This window comes from Macrobrachium nipponense, chromosome 15, assembly GCF_015104395.2.
Source record: "Macrobrachium nipponense isolate FS-2020 chromosome 15, ASM1510439v2, whole genome shotgun sequence".
NCBI classification, from domain to species: Eukaryota; Metazoa; Arthropoda; class Malacostraca; order Decapoda; family Palaemonidae; genus Macrobrachium; species Macrobrachium nipponense.
Genome location: NC_087208.1, coordinates 71296626 through 71317429, shown reverse-complemented (window position 1 = coordinate 71317429; position 20804 = coordinate 71296626). Strand labels below are relative to the sequence as shown.

At 36.3% G+C, this 20804-nt stretch overlaps 1 protein-coding gene across 4 annotated transcripts in view; it reads right to left on the bottom strand.

Moving 5' to 3' along the window:
- LOC135195044 (uncharacterized) overlaps window positions 1-20804 on the bottom strand; it is a 230402-nt gene that overhangs the window by 13367 nt on the left and 196231 nt on the right. The gene's annotated exons all lie outside the window — the stretch shown is intronic.

Genomic DNA, 20804 nt, shown 5'->3' with positions numbered 1-20804 from the left:
GTGTGTGTGTGTGTGTGTAATAGGTATGCTTAAAACATTCCTTTTGGTGACAAAAAACCAGGTGTTGGAAGAGAGAGAATAAATATATTAATAATTCAGTTTACACATTGCAGATCCCATGAGAGAGAGAGAGAGAGAGAGAGAGAGAGAGAGAGAATGCCACCTCTCCCTAGTGATAACTAGGTTCACGCAAAGCTTTCGCTATTGCAGGAAAGACAATAATGAATCAAAATTTCGTGCTGTTGAAAAATGAGTCATCTCGTCAAATGCCAAGTCAAAACTAACTGATAAAATGACAAAATCCCCACTCTTTATCCTAAACGTTTCTTTTCTTACGTACTTCGGGTCGCATATACTATACTTGGAAGTCTACGGTGTCCAAATACCACATTTCACTGCTCAACTTGCTCTGTCAATATCTAATGCAACTATAAAGTACTAATCATACTGCCTTCGTTTCTTCATCGGAAGAAACTTGGCCACTTTTCCCCGTCTCTAGGAAGAAACTCCCACAAAATTTGGATTAAAATCTGTTGCGAGTTTCGGAGATGCGAGTAGATAGAAGGCAATGATTAGCTAGATGTCGGCTGCGATGACGGAAAACATCAACAATCAATTTTGCATATGCTCTAGGGATTAAACCACCCAAAGGCCTCCTAACCGAAAGTATATCTTAATGATGGATGATGCCAAGAAGCCAATGAAGGACCAAACTTTAAGTCAGCATTAGACTAGTAATGGAAATAAATTTTTCTCTCTCGCTCTCTGTCTCTCTACTAATTTTGAATTACCAAATCAACGTACAAAACATTATTGGTAATAATAACAAGGATAGCATTCTCCAATAAAATAATATTGAATTAACTCAAGACACAGCGAGAGAGAGAGAGAGAGAGAGAGAGAGAGAGAGAGAGAGAGAGAGAGAGAGAGAGAGAGAGAGGGGATTCTCCAATAAAATCATCTCACATTAACCCCCAAGACACTGCGAGAGAGAGAGAGAGAGAGAGAGAGAGAGAGAGAGAGAGAGAGAAGAAGGGAGGAGCGAGGAGAGGAGAGAATGAGAGAAGGAGAGAGAGAGGACGAGAGAGAGAGAGAGAGAGATAACGATTCGATTCCCCCTGCCATTACGACTTGCGTTTTTGTAAAAGGACAAATGAGAACGCAAATAAAGAAATAAAATATCAGTTAACAAACTGAGCTGTGCAAAATATTTGGGGCAGCTGAAGGACAGAGTCTGGAAAAAAAAGAAAAAAAAAAAAAAGGTGAGATCAATGGATGCTAAATGGGTGGGTGTCAACATCGTCAAAGGAAATTAAAATCGTGCGAAGTTTTCATTGCAAAGTAATGTCAACCAAACAGAAACTTCTAATCTTCCATAACAACATGAAAATGACTTGAGAAGATAAGAAATATTTTTCAGTATTAAATCTAAATACAAGACAATTTTCAATCAGAAATTATTTTTGATGGCAAGAAATGACTGCAATAGAAAACAGTTCTTCGTTGAAAACCCATTGTGACTCAGTTGACGTATGAGATGGATGAATACCTGATAGTTGGGGGATTAACGTGTTCGAATCTGCGCTGGAAAGGCACAAGGCTATCAGACTCATCCCACAAGACTTCCTGATTATCGGGTGCTAAGCTTTAACGGTGCCACCATTTTCAATGGGAAATACATATACATTCATATAGTGTGTGTATGTATGTATGTATGTATGTATGTATGATGTAGGTATGTATGTAGGTATGTATGTAGTATAGTATGTATGAATGTACGTGTAGTATATGTATATATATATGCTATATATATATAATATATATATATATATATATATATATATATATATATATATATATATATATATATATGAGACGAGAGAGAGAGAGAGAGAGAGAGATGAACGCGCATAAACATATGACTAAGCCTCGTCTAGAAGATCGTAAATAAAACACTAATTCCCGAGACGAAAAGTCAAATGATGCCAAAACGCAAAATCCTACACTGAACGTAAACAAGGAAGTGAAGAAGTCTGACCTTGAAACTAATATTTGAAGCGAGCTTGCATTTCTTCCTCCTGTCACCGCTGACTCGTGCCTCAAAATCGATTGGTGAGTAAATAAACAAACGGGATATAAATGACAAGGTCCTTGTCAGTGATTTAAAGGGAACACTTTCAAAATGAAGGCATGGAATGATCACAGTCTCGCTGCTGGGAAACAGGAACACATCAACCACATTAATAGGAAAGGTTGAAAGTATACCTACTGGGTAAAAATTTAAACCAGGAAAATGCAGAAACCAAATGAACGTAAATTATACTTTACAAAAAGTAATGGGAAAAACTACAAAATACATTATATCGAAGTGAATAAAACTACACTTTACAATTTCGAGAAAGATTTTGTCCGACCAAAATTAATATCTAAAATTCTATATGAAAAACGTTCAGTTTTAAAATAAAAGATTTTTCAAAAACTGAAATGTAAAAAATGCAAATTCTTTTAAGAATATAACGAAAATAAATACCTAAACCAGCATTAGTAACTAATGTATGGAAAAGCCTCACAAGTCAGTTTAGTAAACCGCAAAACCCGCACCTCGACTTGGAAGAAAAGTTCAAACCAGAACCTGAGACTCCAACTGAAAGCGACTTCGGGTAGAAACAGCATGACCTTGAAACGACGACGCTTCGGTTACACCCTCACTCACCTTGGCACCTATTCCGGGAGCCTGGCCACAGTGACGTCACCTATGCCATCGACCAATCACACTTCGAGTTGCAGACGTAGCTTCAAAATACTTCATCGTGATGACTCATGAGAAAAAACTGTTCACTATTTTTATCATAACGATAATACCATGTATTGAATGATTCGTTACCGTGTACATACGACGGCGGTATGTATTTTGCTCATTTGCTTCTAATTATCATCCTGACTTTGACGTTTAATTGTTGATTCTACTTCAATCATTATTTTCCATCCGGATCAGACCTTTATAACTTGTCAGTTGCTAATAAAACACACAAACAAGAATTGCATGAAAAGGAAAGAAACAGATATAAAAGAACACAAGTATTGTTAAGCTGATAAAATACTGATTAGACAATAAACTAAGAGAAAAATAATAATAATAATAAAAGGAAAAAAGATAAGCGTCAATAAACAGAAATGAAGAGCTGCCAGAACAGAGAGGCGAGGGCAGAAACGCTCCAGATAGAATACTGACATAAATACGCCGACGGGGAGATAACATTATCTTTCTTGTGTGCACAGCAGACTTTATTGAGGCATATCGAATCGATCGGTATTTCAGCGATACAAAAATAAAAGCTTGTTAACGGTACAAGGCGCCTTTGCAGTCACTGACGAGCGGCCCTTCACAACCTCACTTTGTAAACTGCCTGAAGAAAGAAAGTATGACGGGTAAATATTGCGTGGGTTAAGAGTAAATGGGAGCTTTCAAGATGATGATTATGATGATAAAAATGCAACTTTTTTGTAATAAAAATACAATTTTTATGTAAGAAAAGGCGATTTCTTTTAATAGTAACAAAAGTCAAAACGAAGACATGATTCACAAAATAAGAGCAACAGCTATAAATAATGTTTTTAAAAATATATCATTTACATACCCCCATTTTAGTAACACATGTAATGATGAGAATTTAAAAAAAAATATATAATAATTTCCGCATTAATTTATGACAAAATTTCCAGTTAAAGACAAATGAAGATTGTGAAAAATAACACTTAACTGATCCAGATTACAAACGTTAGCATTAACGCAGGAAGGACGAATGTCTCCATTATTAAATCGGTAAAATAGTAAAATTCGCAGTTGACGGAAATCCGTCATGACACCGATTCATGAAGTCTTCAATCTCTCCATTAAATGAATCCACGCCATAAGCGCCACTCCAAAAAATGCAAACTTATAATCCACAGGGGGTATTTGAATGAGTAACAAAAGTCCATTTATGTCCCCGTGCGCGCGCGCACACACACACACACACACACACACCCTCACACACAGGCTTTGTGATACACTTCTTTGACGAAATTTTTGTGGAAAAAGCTGGGATCTTTCCTAGACAGTGACCCTAGACAACGACACCCGAACTCTGCTGGGGGGTCAATACCTATAAAAGATCCAAAACCTGCAATATTTGCTTAACAAACCGTTCGTAAGATTTATAATCCAAATGAAATCTTACATGTTATAAGCACGATCCAATTAGGAATATTTCCTTCGTGGAAATTTAATTGAGAGCAGCATTGAACTTTGCGATTTGCTTCAGCTCTACATGAATTCTAAATTATTCAGCTTTCCTCCATATTAGAGGTTTCACTGTTAAGTACTCTCATATCCATGAACAATTGCATTTCAAGCCTCGCTGTGCCCTTCAATATGCATAAAAGATTTTACAAACTTCCAACACTACAATATCCCTTAAGAAAGTAACGACGCTCTCAATCTCTTCCACAGTTCGTTCTTTGTTTGGATCTTCACGTTTAAATGAGCAGAGAGAGAGAGAGAGAGAGAGAGAGAGAGAGAGAGAGAGAGAATTTGGTATTGTAAAACAGTATTATCGTAAAAGATATTTAGGAAGAATATTGGTGGAGTTATCTCATACTTACGACTTGTTACGATATACTAAGTTCGTGGAAGTAAAATTCGAAAATTCTTTTTGAAACCAGTTGCGAAAATATTGATTAAGTAAGACTTATTTCCTAAATAGCAAACGAGATCATTTACATTGTGCATCTTCGTTAAACATTCCAACTTTTCTTTGCCACAATCCAATAAATTTGTAACCATTCAGTTTCCCTCACTAGTAAAGTATAAATCTTAATCCTTTCAGTCTCCAAGAGTCAATATCTAGTTTATTTTCCGAATTTCGTCTTTTCTGTTTTCAAGGAGCATGAAATTTGTAAACGCTCCAACATCTACAAAGTCCCTCGAGAACGTGAGGAAAATGTCCGTCCCTTGGAAGTCCTTCCTTTCTAAGGACTTCCAAACCTATGGGTGTCACTTGCACGCCCATTAGGGAAGAAAAATAAAAATAATGAAGCTTTGTATTTTCGCTGCATGAGTGAACTACTTTCCTTAGGTCTCTCTCTCGCTCTCTCTCTCTCTTCTCTCCTCTTCCTCTCTCTTTCTCTCTCTCTCTCTCTCTCTCTCTCTCTCTCTCTCTCTCTCTCTCTCTCTCCTTGCCCAATTCCAGGAACGTTCCGATACTATCAATACAAACACAAGAAAGAGAGAGAGAGAGAGAGAGAGAGAGAGAGAGAGAGAGAGAGCAGTCACTCCTATTGCCTAAGAAATAAGACCCACCGGTAACCTTATCCAAATCATCGGAACCCTAATGAGAAATCGCCGGCTGTTCTCCGCCATAAAAAGGAAAAATATTTACCTTATTAGTTAAAGTGACATGTCGTTTAGTGCACCAATTATCCACCTGCATTTATTATGGCCATTACAATTCTCCAAGGTCAGTCATTACTTGAGACATAATATTTAACGAAAATGCTTTGTTTGGTTCCGGGGTCAGTTGTGTACATATTCGCAATTAGCGTGTTAACTAAAACGAACATATAATAAAATAATAATAATAATAATAATAATAATAATAATAATAATAATAATAATAATAATAATAATAAAATAATAATAATAATAATAATAATAATAATAAAAAAAAAATAATAAAATAATAATAATAATAATAATAATAATAATAATAATAATAATAATAATAACTACTTCAATACACAGTAAACTAGTTACTAATCCTACCACATAGTCAATGTGTAGCTTCATACTTTTTTTTTATGAATAGTCTAACAATAAACGCATCGTTCAGACTTCCAGCCGTCCACAGCGGAACCAGCCTCTAATGAAGGAATCTTGGCCCAAACTTCTCGTATGTTACCGCTGTTTTTGACGGAAAGGAAATGCCATTTAGGGAACAACAACAACAATAATAATAGTTAGTAATTAAATTCATAAAAAATAAAACTCTGTTATAGGGGTTCTTACACTCGTAACGGTCGATTCAGCAAGTACGTCATTCTAGTCGAAACAATATCTTCAATAAAGCTGACTTTTGTCCTTCATATCAAAATGTTACAGAGAGGAAAAGAGAAGAACATCTTCACCCATTGAAGATGAATTACACTATAATTGATAAGACTCCTTTTCTATCTGGACTGGTGTTTCTCCCTCTGTTGTCGTTTTTGATCAAGCTGATCATGCCAGCACGGGCTCTTGCTCATAGTGCAACCGGAAAAATTTCTCCCTCGCTGCATACAAATGGTCTCCTTACGGATGTCGCCCATTTCTTGGTCTTAACCCTCCTTTCATTTACCATCAACACACAAAACACATCTCCATGTACACACACCACACACACATACACACACACACATATATATATATATATATATAAAATTCTCATTTCAAATAATCTTCTTATCAAGTAATGAAGTCGATAAACTGTTGCTTTTTGGTCGTTGATAATTTTAAGACCTTCTCTTTTTAACAATGTTTAAACCATTTCTCAAAATCATAAAGATTTCTTAATAATGTTTATCAAAGACATTCGTCTGCTTGTGAAAGCTGACTGACTTATACAGTGCTAACGCTTCGACATCTATTCGTCACTTTGTGGTGACACACTATTATTTGAAATAGTGGATAGTCGGGGATCTAAGGTGAATTTTTTTTTTCATATAAGTACGTACAATATGGGCTGAGATTGTAAGATATATATATATATATATATACTAATATATATATCTATATATATGTATGTAGTATGTATGTATGTATAGTATGTATGTATGTATGTCGGTATGTATTTATGTATGTATGTATGTAGAAAAAAAAATAATCCATATTTACATTATTAATCCTTTCCTAAAATTGAACACCAGACTCCGTAAAGTTTCTGATAGTTAGATACAAGTTGTTACACGTAAATTAGCATATCACCATTATATGAATATAAAACGTTATCATACTGAGCAACCGAATGGTATTAGTTAACGATGCTGCCACTTTGCCAGAAAACATTCGAGAAGCCTCACGTTTTCACAAAGTGACGAGTTGCACATTCGTCACTTTGTGAAAACTGGTTTAGTGTGAAATGTCGGTATTTGACAGTACTGATACATGTCGTAAACCACTTGAGATATCAATGTGAAAGTCTGTGATATTAAAGATCAAAGTGCGCTTGTTTTTGTGGCAATAACAACTCATTTTGCTCAAAACGTGCAATTCGACGGTTTGTGGAAACACCGACGATATTATATAATGTACATAGATAGATGTGTATTCTAAAAGTAGGGCACCTTAAGAGAAGAAGAAAAACCGGTACAATAAATGAAACAATAACAAGTATAGAAGAGGAGAGCGTTTTATCCTCTCTGAACAATAATATTGAATGTTCATCAACGGATCGAAGGACTATGAAATTGTAACGTTTTCAAATCATAATTGTTGTTTGTAAAATTCCCAGAATATTCGCGAATGCACAGAGAAACATCGATTTACTCCGAGATGCACTGGTTCAAACCGATCCAATGAGTGGCAGAGCATATAACCTTCATCATGACCACGTACACTGATTACACAGTTTTTCGTTCACTGTTGTCAAGGGCTTTGGTCTCACCGATGATCTTCAATTGTTATCTTACCACAATGTTTCAATCAGTGTTGCCAATTGTTTAGCATAAAACAAATAGGCTACTGACTTCTTGGCCAGAATTTTTCGTTCAGTTGCCGATGGTTTTGGGAAGGAAAGGTCTCGACTGAAATTACCATTGCTTCGGCCAGGGAATGGTTTGAGTTCAAACTTGAGTACAAAATGTACATAACTAAAACTCTTCAGTAACTAAGGGCAGTATTTTTGACAACTTGCAACGATATGAAAAGTGATCTTCGCGATTGTCTGCGTGTTTGGACCAACATGGGTTACTTTTCACTTTACCCGAATCTGGATTATGTGGCTGGCCAGATGAAGCCAAGTGAAATTACACTTTGATTTTATTGATAACTTGCCTTATGTGAAAACTACCGGTGTTCCTGAAATGCAATGAATATATATATATATATATATATATATAATATATATATATATATATATATATATATATATATATATATATATATATATATATATATATATATATATATATATACGCGTGTGTGTCCAATGATAAGGTTACTTGTCACTTTTACCTCGAATCTGTATTTTATGTGGGTATGGCCAGATTATGAAGCCAAGTGAAATTAACACACTTTGATTTTATTTATAAACTTGCACTTATGTGGAAAAATACGGTGCTCCGGAAGATGCCAAATGTATATATATATACTCTATATATATATTTATATAATATATATATATAATAAAGATACCATTATATATATATATATATATATATATATACGCGTGTGTGTGCGTGCGCGCGTGTAATATAATATACGCGGTGCAATCGATTTGAAAACCAAATATTAAGCATCTGCAGTGAAATCTTTTGAGTATTCGTATGCATAAACCTTCGTTAATTTCCATTTTTTCTCTAAAAAAATCTTCTCCCAAACATCTTGGTCACCCATAGAAGAAGAAGAAGAAGAAGGGACTTAGTAGCGAACCCGAAAGACTATCAGGTTTCATCACTCACCCGTCAATCATATTAAATAGATCTCGTGTTTTCTATCAAAAGTGACATATGATAAAACCGGAGTAGAGGAAATAATATCACTGATAAAGAAAGACAAACCTCCTCTTTGGGTTTTGATCTTGAACTTCTCACCTCTAATTTATCAGGCCTGCGCTGGTCAGCGGTTCAATATACTATATATATATATATATATATATATATATGAATAATTATCACATCACCGTGATTCATATAAATTATTCGAGCTACAAATGTCCTTTAATATCTAATTCGCTCTACCTCGGAATTGATATATTTTCATATATATTTTCAGATATGTACTGAAGGGGAATTTTTTAGTTGATAATAATTTCGTCCCCTCATGGAATCGAACCACCGTCCTGCGGACCGACAGTGACATACCGAATTGGTATGTCAACTGTCGGTCCTGATTTCGGGCTGTCCGCAGGACGGTGGTTCCGATCCCATGAGGGGGACGAAATTAATCAATCAACTAAAAATGCCCCTTCGGTACATATATGAAAATATATCAATCCGAGGTTAGAGCGAATTAGATATTAAAGGACATTTGTAGCTCGAATGATATATTATATATATATATATATATATATATATATATATATATATATATATATATATATATATATGCTTATGCGAGCTTTCTTTGTAAACTTATTTTCATATTTATGTCAGTCTGCTTAATGAAGGACGAAAAGTCGAAAGGCTTCGCAGCGGTACTCCATTGTTTCACTTTCCTTTGTTGATTTTGTACATATGACCACCTCTATCCATCCACTGCAGAACTATGGGTTTTCCGCCAGAATTTTCTTTTCCCAGCTCCTATAACCTCCCCTATTTCCTGACATGGCCCTCATCATTCCTTCACGTTTGGGAACCAACACTCACCTGCCTCTCCCCATAACAACAATAACAATTATAATACCTTTACAACAATGAAGGATACCAGATGAGATTAAAGACGGTTACTCAGTGCCTCATGGGAGGATCATCCTCTGCTAAAAACCTCCTAGAAATGATCACCTCGACGCTTGATGCTTCCCAGATTGAACGCTTAACCTCCCTCCCAACCACCTTTCCATTTCATGCCAAATGCTTTATGTCACGTTCCCAATATCCCAACCAAAGACGCCGGTCGCATTTCCTTAGCGATGGCGAAATAGAGTATCTTGATGTAAGGACTGCAATACGTGACGTCGGGGAATTGGTTTCGGTCACGGTGGAATAAACGTCAGCATCATAGTAACCTGATACATACTTAAATACGCACTCACACACATACATGCACGTATTACACACACACACACACACACTTGCTACGAACTGTGATCCTAACATCATCAGAATCCAAACTTTCACGAAGGGCATAAGGTAAAACTGCGTATGATGAATTAATCAGTTTTGTCCAATTTTTTTTTAATGGAAACCTGTTTCTTATATAAAAATAGCACACGATAAAAATGCACTGAACTGGACTGGCAGAATAAATATAACTACTAACTTATTACAATAAATAGAAATCAACGTAAAAGGAGCAAGATAAAAGGAAATAAGGCCAGAAGGCAAGAGAGGAAAGGAGAAACTGGACGCACCCACTGGCAAGAGAATCCACAACCCAGGACAGAGGGAGAGTCCGAGGCTTGTGACACACACGGGCAAAATACCGTGAAACCAACCACTCTTCGTTTGGTTGGTTGGTCAGGGCTCAGGGGGTCAAACCAAGCCTCTTATCCACTTCAACCCCTGACCTCTAACCATCATGTAGGGGCCGTCATACAGCAAGGGGCAATGCTGGCATAAGGCTAGCTTTATCAATATTAAACCCGACCCCGAGAGACTCCAACTGTAGAGCATTCAGGGCCACGTGCGGTCTACGAAAGGTGATGAATAGGGAAAGCCGTAATAACAGTGCCAAGCACCACTGCCTTAGGTTTTTACTAAGCTGTAAAGCCGTTTATGTGCAAATCTATATGAACTTAACTGTCCTTTCACATCTATTCAATTGGTATTCTCTTAGCTCCGTTTTCTCTCTCACATTCCAATCCTGCCGGGAGCTTCCTTTGAAAGTCAATAGAGGTTTGTTGTTGTAAAGTATGAGCGTCTACATATTCTAAAGTTCTAAACAATAACATAAAAAAAAAACATACAAGCAAGACCTTCCAATGACATTTGATGCCATAAAGATACAATATTCAGAAAAGAATAAACCATCCCCCCGAATGAAAGCTAATTACGGCTGGGAGTGGAGTAACCACGCGCTCCCTTTGTGCAGAACGGAGTTCTTTTGTCTAAGGATTATTCCGGCAAAAATAATCCCTATACAAAATAATGAAGTATCTGGTTAGAGTCTCCATCACTATAAAGTGTACGCGTGCGCCGCATGACAGGAGAATGGCAGATGGTGAATATAGAGGATTATATCGAACAGAGGGAACAAGACGCAAAACACAGGATTATGTATAAAATGTTCTTTATCATTACGTGAAAAAGAGGAAGGCAAAAAACGGTCAGTAAGTAATAACTGTAACTTGTGTGTGTTTGAGAGAGAGCCAAAGAGACACCGGGATACATTTTGAATGTCAAATCATTTCCAAAGAAAGTCGGTTCATTTTTCATCATTAAATCTTATTCACATGGCCACGAACCTTTCAAAAAAAATCTGTCGTTTCTCTAATCCACTACTAACATGTTCCTTGCACGTTCGGGGTCAACCAAAGCAAGGTAGGCCTTAGACCTTGGGGGCCGGGACTAATTTATTGGTGCGAAATGATTTGCCGAACTGCTCTGCATAATTTCGATATTTATTGCTGTGTAAAATCAGCAGTTGTGACACGGCATATATAGCCTGTTTTAACTGGTCAAAAGCAGTGAGCGGAATGAAATGCCCAATATACAAATATATGGATATATATCTATATATATATATATATATATATATATATGTGAGTGTGTGGTGTTCGTCATTTCTCTCGATCCGGCGCCAGGTTACGAATTTCCTGGTCACCTGTTTTTCTCGAGTCCAAAATCCTCCCTAATAATTCCAAAAGGTTTTGTTACCACGCCTGTCTTTCACAACTACAACAAAACAACCACAACTTTCTATAGTGGTTAGTAAGGTTAATTGGGCAATCGTCCCGTAACATTTTTACGTACAGAGAAAAAAAAATAACTACTAAGAGACGAGAAACAAACTGCGAGGTACAAACAGCAAACTAAACGGATAAAACATATAAATAAATGACTGGAACGCACCATTATCTCGTCCATCGTCATCAGCAAGTAATTACAACAACCATAGTGACCCAGTAAACAATTCCATGACGTAATTACAACCACTGACTCAATATTTCTATGACTTTCTAAGTGAAGGGGGCAACGATAAATAATGAAATGTATTACCATTAAATGAATAATGTCTACAATATGCTGAATCAATACCCTATTCATGGTTACTTTACCGTGATGTAATCCTTGAGGACAGTAATTTTAACTGCAAATGTTTCATGTACTATTCCGCCGATTGTTGATTTTCCCAAGACTCCTTAATAACGTCGGAAGGAAAAGCTTCGTCCAGTTGTCAGGTAACGGAGAATAATAGCCAGCCTTCCATTGGTATATCTGTGCTTTCCCTCATAACTGTGTTCTTCTTGGTTATATATGGTCTCAACATCTCTAATGAAAGTTTCTTGTCACTCATTTCGTCCATCCGAAAATGTGCTAAGTCTTCCATATCTATAGTTTTCATCTCATTTAACAGGTTTAAACGAGTGTAATTCTTACGTTTTGCAAGCCAGTCTTTGACCCACTTTTAGCGGTCCCGTTTTCTCTTTGACGACCGTTTTCTCTTTGACGAGAAAGCCAAAATAATGCGTAGCAACACATGCTTTCTCTTTATTCCCCATTTGACTAGCAGGATTAATACTGTTGACTAGAACGCAATAGCGACAACCTCACGATGTCGGTCACTGAATGTACTGACACTTCACTCAGTAATGAATACTGACCGTGTATTTAGTGTACTGACATTACCAAAATAATGACAGTATTTTTCATGACAGTAACACTGATAGCGTGTACGGCCCTTAACATACACCGGAACATCTACGCACAGTCTCAGAAGAGCCGTTTACAATAAGACACGTCGACTTGGGGAAATACACTGCATCCACATTTTGAAAATCTCCGGACGTTAACGATCACGATACAGTCAATATAAATACTATATATTAATATCATATATTATATATATATTATAGTTTATATATTTTATATTATATATATATATATATATACATATATATATATATATATTATATAATTATAATATATTATACTAATAATTATAATAATATAATGTAATGTATATGGTACGTGATAACCATGTATCTTTTTCCCTTTGAGGAGATTGCGCCAAGTCTTAGACTGCTCATCAGGTCTTTTGAGAGGTTCAATCGATGGCTTTTTCTTCTGTACAATTCAATTTCAATGAAACTTGAGACTCGGGGGTTTTCCAAGCATTTCATTTCCTTGACTCCCAGACCATCCTAGAGCCAATTCATAGCTGGGTCCATCCAGTGGTGAGGGCAGTCCGGGTCGAATCACAGACCTGAACACGAGCTCAGTGATTTCACGTGTTCATTTCCAAGAAATTTCTGATAGATTTCCATTAATGACAAGGAAAACCATCACACGGAATGCAGTTTTTTTTTTTTTTTTTTTGCAGTTCTGTGCTCATCTACTTTACAGTTAAACATGTCATAAGCATACGTCGGTATAACTTGATGCACACATATCACAAAAAGGTTGCAAACGAGTGAAGGACCGTAAGCGGAGAACAAATGTTTGGCAACTGCTGAATAATCGTGTGAATCACTGGTTTGGGCTACCAACAATTCGTTGCCGTGTATTCAGCTTGTTTGCGATGTGAGGTGTGCTGAAGTCATTGTGTTTTTTCTCTTCTTGGAGAAAGTTTTACTGTAGAACACCCACTGGGCACTGTTAGCAGCAAGAAAAACTCCAGGCAACACGACAGCTGACTCCAGTATCGTTCTGTTAATGAAAAGTAAACCACTAGCAACAACCCCTGCAACGGCTACAACCTTCCGTCAAGACCTTTTAACTCCTCCTCGCAGTAAAATCTTGATTCCCGCCACCAGCTCCACCAAAGTCATCAAAATCATTCGAACCCAGTGAAGTGAATAATTGGATTTTGTCACTCTTTTGAAAGACCGGCAGCTTGATTTTTTATTAAAGGGAAAGAGACACAGAAAGAACAAATAAAAAACAAATAAATGGTTCCGAGTTTCTTTTGCTTCTGAACGAATTGGATAAAGGAGAAAAGACAACTTTACTAAATCAATCTACTGACTCTCTTGTCCCAGATTCCCCTCCACAGCAATGAATAAGAAATATATTCACTCATTTCGTAACTTGTCAAGAGACGCCAACGGCCTCAATAACAATAACAACACAAGTACCATAATAATAATAATAATAATAATAATAATAATAATAATAATAATAATAATAATATGCCCTCAGAGATTCGATCGGACCTGAGAGTTACCAAGTCAGCAATTTAAATCCCCTCAAGAGACAGGTTGGCTTATCTATTTCCTTGTAACCCATAAGTAAATAGAAATACTATTAATAACATCCATTGTTAGCACACTGAAAGAAAAAGATTCATACATGAAGACGCACGACGACAGTCTTCAATAAAGATAAGGAAACGAGTTTTAAATAATAATAATAATAATAATAATAATAATAATAATAATAAATAATAATAAAAAGCTTGCATGAGCTGCCTTTACTGAGGAACGTTCGTTCTCTCTGATGCTAAGGAGTGAAACAAGTTACTTTTGAGGATCTATTGGAAACATGAGGGAGAAAGAGAGTATGCAAGATATAGACTACCTGATGGTGAGAGAGAGAGAGAGAGAGAGAGAGAGAGAGAGAGAGAGAGAGAGAGAGAGAGTCTAATACGGCAAAGAGAAGAGGAATGAGGGCGCCCTTCTTCCGTCGCCTCGACTCTCCCATCAAAGAGAAAGACCACTTGACCTTTGTAGAAGACACCGTCTTCCAACGCCCCTCGACGCAACTCCGTCATAAAACAAGAAGTGATGATCCATTCAAAGAATCAACATGTTCTTTTCCTTCTCGACAGTATTATTTTTGTTTATTATGGCTCCGATTCCTTCTTTGGGAAAAAATCCAGTCTGGAGACGTGATTATGACTTCCCTTTATTTCGTGGTGGCCTTCAGCCTCAAGTAAGAGTGAGAGTCTAACAAGAACAGTTCATATTAAAATTGTTGTTGTTGTTGTTTGTTTTTGTGAAGTCGGCGACGTACACATTAATATCAATTACTTTAGTGAGACAACAGAGTGCCACCGTCAGACCCTCCCGGGGACGTGCCCAAAGAGTGGAATAAAATTATATCAAATTCCAGAGGTTAGACACCTATCTGTGTCCGGGAAAGACCTTGAGAAACAGATGACAGTCAAAGGCGGATAGCAATGCAGCTGCAAAGAACCTGTATTACTACCGCCTACAGTGCATCACATAAGGCACACTGCAATTGCGGAGATTAAAAGCAGACCTGATCGAAGAGTAGGGGTTCCGACCTTTTCGTGGGTCATTGTAAGAGTACCTACGACATTTCGGAAATTGTCAAGCAATCCAATTCATTCAACCTTTAAATCCCACAAAAACTTTACATTATTCGCAAAGAAGATTGACTACTCAAAGTTGCACAACTCAGACATTTATCTACCTTCATTAACAGTCAAATTTACCTATCATGCAAATAAAATTTTAACGATATAACACAGGTAATATGCTTGCCTCTCAACATATCATACTGAATGCAGTGAATCATTATTTTATGGAAAATGATCTAAACTTTAAAAAGAAACCCAACTTTTAACAAAGAACCAATAACAAATTCTTTGGCACAATGACATTACACGTCTCGACATAAAAGGCAGAACAGATGTCAGCCTCTTAAATCAATAATGTATGGGTCATCACGCTAAGCATGAAGTGATAGACACGCAGTTAAAAAAAGCGAAGAAAACCAAAACGAAAAGCTCATGGCCGACATTTTTCTCAGCCCATTTCTGGCAAAGACTGAATCAAGCAGACGCGAAATGATCGGGTTGGCCCATGTGGTGTTTTGTACAGTGCTTTTGCTCATCAGCCTACTCAAATGGCGAAAAATAAAATATTTGCATGGCGAAGATGTATCATTCAGAAATATGATTTTAAAAAAGGGCGTTTCTGACAAAAGTCGTTTTTCTAGACTTACAGAAGGTTAATCATCTAGAAACCGGATGATCCAAGTTAGCGAAGACTTCCGTTGAACAGGCGTTAGAAAAGTTACGGAGTTTGTGTGCTGTCTTCAAAAATCAAATGAACGGATTCCAAAACTAACAGCAAAAGCACATTGGATTCAACGCCTGATTATGCATTTATAACCAACGTGTCCTGTCGATAACTGAGAATAAGTCATACGATGCGGGCATCATCTCCCCAGCAGACCTAAGCCTGCCGCGACTGAAGAACGCGAACACGATTTATGTCTGTGAAAGCGCACTGCATATATGGCCATGGAGGGGCGGGGGGCAAAGTGGGGTTCCCGAGCAACAGGTTGGAGATCGCACCGTTGGGAAACCGCCCCTTCCTAGTAAAAGCCCAGAGTTCCTGAATCTGCCAACAACCATTGGCCCTCCGTTTCCATTCCAAACGGCAATAGGTATAAAGCTGTCCAAGAGCAACGCGCATGGATGGGTGGAGCAGGAAAAGGGAAAACAAAAGAAAAGGTTCTACAAGTAAATGAAGTTGGGGACTGAAAGAATAAAAGGTTATATTGCACAGAAATCAAATGTGCAGAATCGTTCAAAAGGAAAGGAAATCCCGCCCAAGAGGTTTCAGAATACTCGACCGATATCATCTCGTTTTAGGGGAAAACTTCAAAACTAAAGGCAAAAATAGTCAATAAAAAGCTGAAAAAAATGAGACATCAATACAAATACACACATCTTTAAGTACGATGACGCAACCTCGAGCTGTTTCTTCAGTGATTGCATTTTCAACAAAAAATCAATAAATTCAAATGAATAAATTCACAGGAACCTTAGTCAGTGACACAACGACAAGACTTCAAATATATAAATGATTCTACTCATTCTGGACGCCCTGCAGCTACATCGACTTAAAGCTGTCACATTCTTAAATTTATTTAGGAAACATATCAACAAGGAACTTCTTCATTTTAAATGAAGGAAAGGAATGTAAATAAACACCATCCATACAATCACACACATCTACCTATCTGCCTAGTTAAACGCGCACACACACATACGTCCGGATTGGACCACACCAACACACACATACACACACACACACGCATATATAATATATATATATATATATATATATATATATATATATTTATTTATATATATATATATATATATATATAATATATATATAATATAGTATATATATATATATATATATATATATATATAGAATCCAGTCACTTACACACGCATGACTTTTCATGTTCTCAATTACTGGGCCAAAAAATCATTCAAAAATCCAAATTCACTATATCTTGAGAATAACTTACGCTTTAACGGAATTACAATAATGGAAAAATGCTTCGTTCCCGGCAGGATTCGAACCGCTGCCTGGTTTAGACACAGGAAGTGACCTTCACTACTGTTCGAATCCGGGACGAAGAACTTAATTAGTTATAATACTCTTTGAGTGACAATTGTATGTGCACTGGGTAATAAGGATATTCGCGGCTTAATATTTCATCAAATGTGTGTGTGTGTTGTGTGTGTGTTTAAGGAAACAGGATTTTTTCTCCGCCACAAGTAACAATCTTTAGCGTATGCAAAAAGAAAAAATAGAATATATATGTTATTACTCTCTCCTCTCTCTCTCTCTCTCTCTCTTTCACACACACACGATTCTGTACATTTGATTTCTGTGCAATATATCCTTTTATTCTTTCAGTCCCCAACTTCATTTACGTGTACAACCTTTCCCTTTGTTTTTCTACTTCCCATTTTGTGTCCAGTGGGAACGTGTCTCAGCTGATGTTCTCGGATTGCAAAACTTTGAGAAACCAAAGAAACCAATTCGAAACCCGAGGAGGGGCATAAACGCCCTCTAGCTCCAACCTGCCATCAGGATTGCCGACGCGAAGATCTTCGTTGGCAGGAGGCGGAAAGTTAAAAGAGGATAAGATCCCTCCAGAGGCTGTAGCGTCCTTTATTGCGAATGTCGAGATATATATATATCATATATATATATATATAATATATATATATATATATATATATATAATTATATATATAAATATACATGTAAATATACATAATTCTTATTTTCATTTTGGCATACTAAAAATTGCTACTTGTGGCGGAGAAAAAATCCTGTTTCTTAAAACACTAGAATCAATACATTCATTAGTAAAAGAAAAAAAAACGGGGAAAACGTATTAATGGTCGAATATACCATGAACACAGAGTCGCTTTTACGCTTCCTTTGCAAAGAAAATCAAGTTCTTTGCATGAATGCAAAAGAACAACATATGATCGCATCAAAAATAGTTATTTTCCTTTTCTTACTCAGAAAGAAATGGATCACTTCTTTCGAGGAGTACGAGAGTTACACGGACAAATCATGTTTTATATAAATTACGAAGAAATCTACAAAATGTGATGGCATTCTTTGTATGTCCACAAAGAATGCCATCACATTTTGCAGATTTCTTGGTAATCTTAACAGCATAATAATAATATATTTTTTTAATGGTTGCTGCTTCAGCACTATTAATCTTGTCTTCTCTATTTTTCTGATGACAGCTTTCTCTCTGTTGCTTAGACTGGCGAGCAACGCACCAAAGGGCATAGTAAAATTCGGTTGAGTCATTTTGTTTACTATTACTTACACAATTCTCTCTCTCTCTCTCTCTCTCTCTCTCACGCGACGTTTCGTCCAGATCTACTGAACATTTTCCAGCGATGACTGCTGAGGGACTGAATTCCATTGGTTGTTGATTGAGATTAAGCTGGCCTTATGCCAGCATGGGCTCTTGCTCCTATAGCAGCCCGTAGAGGTTCCATTGGTTGTTGTTGTTTTTGATTAAGCTGACCTTGTGTCAGCACGGGCTCTTGCTCACTGAGCAGCCTGTAAAATTCCATTGTTGTTTTTGATTAAGTTGACCTTGTGTCAGCACGGGCTCTTGCTCACCGAATAGCCCGTTGGCGTGTCCTTCTTATATCCTGTTGTTCTGGGCACTCAAGCATGGTCTGGAGTACCCTGGGGCAGGTCGAATTTTCACTGGTTCCTAGGAAGGGGACTCATACGGTGAGCGTTCACGAGTCTTACGACCTCAGCAGCAACCATTTTTAACAAAACTTGCCTACGAGAGGGTCTCCTTCCGGAATAATGATAATTATTATTATTTTACCTTTAATTATTATTATAACCCATACACACACGCACACATACACGTCACTTACAGCCGATGACACACACCAGCCCTGGTGGTATGCTACAAGGCAGTACCAATGGCCCTATGCTGAACTTTCCCATTTTATCCGGAACTGGGACAGCACAAGAATAAGAGTAGACCAGCGTATAATGACAGTCCTATCAATGACCAACTTCGTTCAGGGGAAATGACAGTAGCAAAATCGGCAGTATTAGAAGGTGGGGGGGAGGTTAAGATGGCAGTGACAGTCTATTCGTAGCAGCAGAAATTCCTTGTTTGACTCAAGTAGTCATGGCAGTAACAACGAATGCATGAGTAGAAATATTATTTTTACTAACTTTATTATTAAACAAAGAGCTGACGACCATTTGGAATATGTGATTGCGAAAATGGGCAAACAACGGAGTTATGCCACCAAGCAAATACATATATGCACAGAGAAACTAGTAATTGTGCAGAATTTTTTTTTCATTATACTCGTACCTCAAACAGTAGAACCCATGGGGCAAAATAAATGTACAAATTACAAACCTACCAACGCTTCAATTACTTCAGTAACAACCCATAACTTTCCACTCAGTTTGGAGTTGATAATTCAACAACAATAAGAGAGTCCGAATACTAACAGTCTATATTGACTTTGGTTAATCAGGAAATATTATATTATACTAATACTTATATATATATATATATATATATATATATATATATATATATATATATATATATGCCTCAATTTTTGCTTGTTATGATTAAATGTTAAACACTTTTTCCTGCATTTAGTAATAATGCAGTTTTCTCAGATGTTCACTTGTGGTTCTTGTGTAAAATATCAGGTTTTTTTACTCGTCTCTTCTCTCTCCTCTCTCTCTCTCCTCTCTCTCTCTCTCTGTCCTCGTTCTGTTACTCTGATGCGTGTTCAAATGCTGCTACGGACATCAGCATTACTTCATATTCATGCATTTGGATCTAAGGCTTTGTATTGACAACGCTTTACTAGTGTGAAAAATTCGAGAAGTTACAAGGACCTTGTGATTATTACAATGACACACACACACACACACACACACACACATATATATATATATATATATATATATATATAATATCCTATCTATATATAATACTACATATGTATCTATATAAATAATATTAAATACATATTCTAGGAATATATATATAAATAAATAGATATATTATATTATATATATTTATATATAATAATTATATAATATATATAAATACCTATAAATTTCTCCTATTTATGTATATAATATAAATACATATATATATTATTATATCTATATATATATTATATATATACATATATAATATAAAATAGGTATATATATAATATAATAGATAATTATATAATATATTAATATATATAATATAATATATATAATAAATAAAAATTGATATATAATATATATTATTATATATATATATATTTATCCATAAAATCTGGAGAATTAAATCAAATTTGTTTGAATTTTCATTAAAATTCGAGAAAAATGTCCGACCAGATGGTTCTACAAGCAGTATAAATCCGAAAACCAGAATCTCAAGACTGA